The 7,482-nt window shown below is 37.6% G+C and overlaps 1 non-coding gene across 1 annotated transcript; it reads right to left on the bottom strand.

Annotated features, from left to right (window-relative positions):
• Nucleotides 1–518: 518 nt before the first annotated feature.
• On the bottom strand, nt 519–590 carry TRNAH-GUG (transfer RNA histidin (anticodon GUG)). The gene has a single exon. It is a non-coding gene; the product is annotated as a tRNA-His (tRNA).
• Nucleotides 591–7,482: the final 6,892 nt, after the last annotated feature.

The raw sequence follows: 7,482 nt of genomic DNA on the forward strand, positions 1-7,482 counted from the left end.
AGAAATCTATAAATTACTCAAGGAGGTGGGATAATGAAGTTACACACTGCTCCTACCACAATAACAAAGAGAATCAACAGACAAGTGATGGTTCCTCTTGTTTGTCACAAGCAAAGACCTTTTGCTAGCAGCAGTTCAGGTCTGGGTAAGCAGGATTTCCACATCTAGCATCGTCATATTTCCAAGAAATTCAGGCTGATTGCTTTGTTAGCAGGAAAAATAGGAATCAAACAGACTTCCTGGTTCAGCCCAGACATTAAGTAGCTGTAATGAGTAAAAATTACATGGTCACTTTGCCACTGCATTTATCACAATATCCACAAACATTTAAATAAAAAAACCTCACTTGACAACAGGACTTATGAAGTAATAATTACAGTGCACACTCTTTAGCAAAACATTCTTGTAACAGTTGCAGAGCTTCTAATTGCTTTCTCATTCTAGCCTTAGACAACACTAACAGAATATTTTTGGTATGCAATCTGTAATTATATCTCTTCAAAAGATACATCTTTCCCTGCCGTGACTCGGATTTGAACCGAGGTTGCTGCGGCCACAACGCAGAGTACTAACCACTATACGATCACGGCAAGCTATCATAAAACTCAGATTAAAAGGGACAACATTTTTCCCTGGTTCTCTTTAAAATTTTGTATAAATGATGCCACCTGCAGTTTACACTGGGTGCTAGCAGCAGCTTACTCTAAGCATTGTTATGATTAATGACATCTTACTGCCATCCCAAAATTGCTTCCAGTTTTAGTCTTCCTTTCTCTTAGTAATACATTCTTATCAAGATTGCCTGAAAAAAACCTCAAGATAGTTATAACATACCTTCCCCTTTCTCCTAAAAATCTTTCTAGAGATTTTTTTCCTATTTTATGAGTAGCAGGGATGGCAAAGTCATGACAGCAGAAAAGTCTGACAGCGTAGAGACAAATTTAGACAAATTAACAAAATCTACTTAACTGAAAACTTCATTTAATGAGTTGAACTAGGTATGATTGATTCTAGTCTAAGTGCTTATATTGATGGACATAATCTTCCTTACCTCTGCCTAAGCACAGAATATAAAACACACCTTCTCCAGAATTTGCATTACCTACTGTGGAAGGACATCAGAAAATACTACACATGAAGTCTGAGGGCAGTGATCTTCTATAAGCTAAGACCATCAATTAGTATAATACTGAATCTGAAGTTCTCAGTAGCACCTGCCCTTTGATAGATCTTCAGAGACAAAAAGACTGCAAACAACATTCAAACAGACAAAAGAGCAAAAAAAAATTGTTAGTTCTCTCAAATGAAAGCTCCATTAGAAATCAAGCTGTACAAAATAGAGAAAGATTGTAATGGGGAAAAATAAAAATAGACAAGCTCTGGGCACCTTAGTCCTGCTCTGAAAATGAAGGCTGTTTTCCCCATGCACACCTTCTCCACACTTACATTCAATATTTACAAAAAAAAAAAGTGTCTGCTTGTTAGCCTTGAAGATCACAGCAGTACCATCACTGCAGTGGTACAGTGCCTCTCTGAGTCTCTGAAGGAGAAAGAAATCCAAAAACCTTACTATACTGTAACACATAAGACGTCTTCAGAATGCCTGCAGCCTGCTGAAATGTTGATGAAGGTCTGCAAGGGGGATAACTCTTAAGCAGACTTTGCAAAAGAAACATCAGGTTGGTCTTTTAAAAGGCAGACTTACGAAACAGGCTCCACTCTGCCTCAGTGCTGAATCTCACTGCCTCCATCAGGTAAATGGGTACCTCCTGCACTCACACAATGCAGGCCTTCCCTGCCACTGGAGCTGCAGTAGGGAAGGAGAAACTATCTTTTTTCTGATGGTTTCTGGGGGAACTTGGAGCAAAAGGATGCTCTTATGGTGGTTTGAACTACTGTATCTCACCCACATCCTTGGCCTATGGCTTGGTGTTACCAGAAAAGCATTTCGCTCAGGGGACAGCATACCCTTCCAGAGACTAGAAAGATGACATTGCTCAACATCATGCAGGTGGACAAACCTTGAATGAAAATGATTCAGTAGTATCTTCTCTGAAGTTTCTGTTATTGTAGACCTGTGAAAGTAGAGTTCTCTGAATATTTACTGTGCTTCCATAATGAAGACTTTAAATAACCTTAGATTTTCTAATTTCAAATCTTGTCATTACTGGTTACCTCTCCTAAAGTAACAACCACAACTTCAGTTTTATTTGAGCTTCTCAGAACATACAGATTTCCCCTAAAAATAGAAGTCAAGTGAATATTATAGATACATAATTTTGCCCATGGCATCTCCCTTCAGTGTAAGGGGATTAGGTTAAAAATACTACAGGATTCTTGAGGTGCTTTATAGCACTATAATAATGAGATGCAGGAGATTTTAAATGTGGTAAGTCATATGAATCATCAGTAAAATATTTGCAGCTGTGTTGAGACTGTCTCTTGGCAAACTCTGGAACCTGTATTAATTCACTACACAGTGACACCTCCCACTGCAGTCATAGGGGTGCCTTTTTTTTTGGAAAAGTGATATAGTTTTTCTGGATTCCTCTCCAAAAATGCCATGCAATTTTTCAAAATCTGGGTGTCAGAGAAACAAACAAACACACACACACACACACACCCTTCTAGTTCCATCTTATTGTAGGAAGCTTATAATGTCATGGAATGCATTTTTTGCAAAATTGAAGTTACCTGATATATCACTTTTTATTTCAGATCTATATACACATGAGAAAAAAATATATAAATGACATCCATAAACCTTTAAGATCAGTACACAAATCTTTGAGATAGTGAAATAAGCAGTAACCACTGGGTAACAACTGATAATTTCATTACTTTTATTACACTGGTACTACTTTTGATTCAACCTCTATGCATCTTGCCATTGTTTGTATTTATTATTATTTTTTATAATTTCTATTAGTAAAATGTTATTACTGCTTCTTATTTTTCCCCAGAAGAAGATTAGTGTACGTGAGCATGATTCATGCAGTATTTTCACAGTTGTGTGATTATCTGCCCCTGAGCTCAGCCTTGCTACTTTGGGCTCTGAAGAAAGCGGTGAAATTGTCACCCATGTAACTGAAAAGATAATCTTTAAAAATAATTACTTTTTCAGTTAACTTTTCAGTTTTCGACAGCACAGTTACCTCGTTCATGATTGACTGGTCAAAAGTAAAAAAGAGTATTCAGAAGACACATAGACATACATTCTCCCAACAGGCAGTAGGTTCTTGGGTAGACGCAGAAAAAGGAGGACTTGAAACATATACAAATAGCATATATCTCTCATTTCGCAGTGATGTACTTCACCTTTCATATTATTAATTAGCATAAGGTTAATCTTTTCTCTCTTCCATTTACTTTTAGCATAGGCAAACACTTAATGGGCCTAGCCTCCAGACTTCTCACCTGTGTTTTAGTTGAGTGCCCCCAGCATCAGGCTATAGAGTTTATGCTTTTTGTCTTTGTAGTGAATTACCTGTGCATGACCTGATAGAAAACCTGAGACAAGCATACCCTCTCCACACACTTAGCCAAGTACCCAAGACATCCACATAGGAAACAGAAAAAACTATTCAGGTCTTTCTTCTGCCAACTACTACATACCTGGATTTCTCAGTCTGGTTCATGCCTGTCTCTACAGGACAGGCTGTATTTCTTCTAATGTTAAAGATCAGAGAAAACTTCTGTTTAATTTTGAGTAACAGTCTTGATGTCTGTGACTCTCAGAGTAAGTTCATGCATTTCAAATATCTGTTCTGACGAGATGACAGAGCAGACTTGGGTGCTAGGTCACAGTCCAAACTCGGCTTAATACTCTCTTTAAACTAATTTGTTTAAAATGTTTAGTTTGCAAAACGATACTGAATAAGTATTTTAAAATCATTATTGCCATTTGTACAGTAGGCAGTTCTTGTATCAAGGCATTTTGGGATGTACAAGTGAAGAACTTTCTTTTAGTACTGTCTTTCAGTAGTAGAAAGAGAATTCAACTGGCATTTTCTGTGTTTGGTGTTTTGTTCATGGATGCCTTCAGGCAAGAAAGCTCAAGCCCACATACATGCACATTGATTATTTGTCTCAGTAAAAAATAAAACAGAATTTATTATAGGCTGATAAAATTTGACTTAACGTATTTATTATTAAAATATAAAGAATTAAAATATTTTGGATGCAGCAATAATAAGGACATTCAATGAAAGTTAGCATTGGTAGGAGGCACAAGCATTGCCCAGATCACAGAAGCTGCTTTGAAGAAAGAATGCACAGAGCCCTTGGTATTGGATGAGTCTCACTCAGTAACATTGCACCTCATGCCTTGCAGGGGCAGCTCACCAGAGTTCAGCTTTCAAGCCCACAATATGGGCATTAAAGACACCAAAGGTTGTACTGGGAGAATGAGAGAACATCATTCATATCTCAAGGAAAGCGTGAGCCTACCGTTTTTACTTTAAGGACTGTCATCTTCCTGAGCCTATGACAGAGAGACTGAGTACATGGAGGCAGCTTAGACTTTCACTATAACAGGTTTATAGAGAAATAAGCGCTTCTTGTGTTGGGTATATATTCGCCTTTTGGCTACAGTACCTCTCTCAGGCAGAATCTGCCTTGAAGTTCACTTTAATCTGTGTATAGATGGAAAATACAATTAATGGGTTGAAAACGCTTTTTGGCAATTTATTAGACAGCTCTGCCATCAGCAAGAAGTCTTCTATCTTCTGTTAATATTATTCCTACCAGTAGAGCAACCACCCCTATTTTCTGTGTGATCTTCTACACAGAGTCTTAGTCCAGAAAAGTCACTTTGGGATTCCTATTGTACTTAGAATTCAAATATATTCATGGTACAATGCTTTTGTTTTGTGCTGTGCACTCTCATAATCAGTCACAAATGACTATGGAAATATCTATTTTTCCCTAGCCAACATCATGTAACTTTTCTTCATGAACACATTGTTCCCCTTCCTAACCATTTTGTTCTTTTCTGTTTTTCTTTTCCCTTCCTGCAGCTAAGTTTCGTTCAGGTAGCCAGAGGCCTAGACTGAAAGAAATGCTTTCAGTACTCTTTTGCCAGAACTCCATCTCCTTACAGGAACAGCAAAATCTCAAAGCCAGCATGGCTACTTCTGCAACCATATATATTTAAATATAGACATTTATGGCACAAAGGGAGCAAGTGACACTACTAAAATCTTCAACATAAAAAAATTCCACACCATCAGCATTACTTAGTTCTAGTCACAGTTCTGTAGCAGGTCTTACAGCACAACTCCTGTGTCAATGAAAATTGTAGTTGACTGTCAATTACCTCACTTTGCACAAGTTTCAACCAGCAGCGTGCTCAGGTCAGCATTCAAACAAAGGAGGTACACCTCTTGTTTATGAACAGAACACATCCAAAGTCTATATAGTAAGTGTAATTTCCTACCCTGTTATCCAATTCTCCTGGTATTCAGCCCAAACCTGCACTGGCATTTCATTCTGCCAGTTTGTGGTACAACTGAACATGTTATCTCTTATTCCTTTATTTTGCAACTTTAATCCACTTGCAAAATTATCCATCTTACTAAATATTGACGCAGACTAATTCCTATAGGTAAAGGTGGGATTTTTTTTTTCCTGAAATGATTCTTGTTCTTAAAATTTTTTGCATACTATTCAAGGAAAACATGAAAATTAAATTGGATAATCAAAATGTGCACTGTAGCTTACCTAAGATGCAGCATGAACTAGCACTTATCTCTTCCTTCAATTTAGATAGTTAATCTGTAAGCTTTCCTCAGGGGTGCAGAACTAGTATCCTGGAAGAGGTCGAAAATTTCCCTGGGTCTCCAGAAATAGATTGAGCATAGGAAAGTTTCCAGAATCTTCTGCTACTGTCAAACACATTTTCATAACTACAACAGCATGTAAGCACAACTTGCCATTTAACATTGTGCTGTTAGTGAATTAGTTGAGGTGTATTCAAGGGAAGGATTTTGTATACATAATGTTCCTCATATTTTACTTTCTTTTTTACTGTAACATAACAAAGTACTTTTGCCTAAAACTAAGAGACTACAACATATATTCAAACAGTTTCAAACTACATGACAAGGAAGATGACTGTTAGGCAGTTTTGTAGTTTGTTCAGCACCATGCTCTTCTTCTCTTCTGATGAAGCAAAGGAGGATATTCTTTTTATGGCAGGATTTGCCATTTTGTGTCACTATGGTGCATTTTAACTTGTTCTCAGTGATCATTTCAGCTTTCTATATGGCAGCACTTTCTTTTATATGGGAAGCAAGTCTGGAGAAAACACCCCTTTGCTAATAGATATGCCATATCTCACATCCAGCTTAATGACTTGTAAACCTCAAAGGATAACTGAAATTTTTTACAAGGAGCTAATAATAAGCAAAGCAGTTACACCAAAAAAACTGAGCTAGGGTCTGATAAGTTATATGATCTATACATGTTAAGAGCTGTGAGACTGAACAGGTCTTGGTATCAGTTTTCAGCTATACATTCATTAACAAAGCAGGTATTTGATCAATCTGTGTTTATTGTCAGTTCTTTCTAGAAGCACATAAATAGCATTAAGGGAATAAAACATTAGCCTTGATGTACTCCTGGGAGAGCAAAGTGACACAGTCCATACCTTTCAGTCAGTCTGGAAGGTCATGCCTTCAGCTCTTAAATCCCAGGAGCTATTCCAGATACAACCTTCACAAGCTCTGAGATGTGTTGATCATTATAACCCTAATCTACAGCCTCCTCATCAAATAAGGGTGAACATTATCCTTCATACATCTTTCTGGCCAGAGCAAATTGCCCCACTGTTTGTTTCCACAAGTGGAAGGGACAAAGCTGCAGGGTCATGCATCTTCAGATATAAGCAGTGTAAATCTTAACTTGCCAGCCTTTCAGGGCACCATCAGTGCTGATAATCAGCACAAGGGTCCCCCAAGACTTGAGGATATATCCATCTTATAAATCTGCTTGTTATTATAAGAAAAACTTTTTTATATTTCTTTCACCATAAGTCATGAGGGAATCTGTTTGTGGCTTTTGTGAGGAAGTAGGATATAGTGGGGCAGAGGAAAAGCAATAAAGTGAATTTTCCTGAAATCTATATGGTGGTATTTCTGTCCTAAATTTACAGACTCAGTTGGATTTTAGCTTGCAATGCTCCACAGTCCAGCTATCCTGAACTAAAAGTAATACTGACTGTGTGAGAGAAGGTGTTGCTTGCAAGGTGAGACAGAGCTGGGAGCTCCAGTCATATTGTCCAAAAATAAAATCTGCTGATTCTGCTCCTAGCCATTGAGAAAGTGATAACATTATAGCAAAAGTCAGAAACATCAAAAATGAAGGCTGACTAAAGAGGCACATAAGTGAAGCAGAATTTCCAGATTAGAAATTGATTGGAATGTATTGAGATGTTTTTTCCAGCTAGAACAGGGAGAGGATGACCCCAGTTTTGGATATCTT

Source organism: Pithys albifrons, chromosome Z (genome assembly GCF_047495875.1).
Source record: "Pithys albifrons albifrons isolate INPA30051 chromosome Z, PitAlb_v1, whole genome shotgun sequence".
NCBI classification, from domain to species: domain Eukaryota; kingdom Metazoa; phylum Chordata; class Aves; order Passeriformes; family Thamnophilidae; genus Pithys; species Pithys albifrons.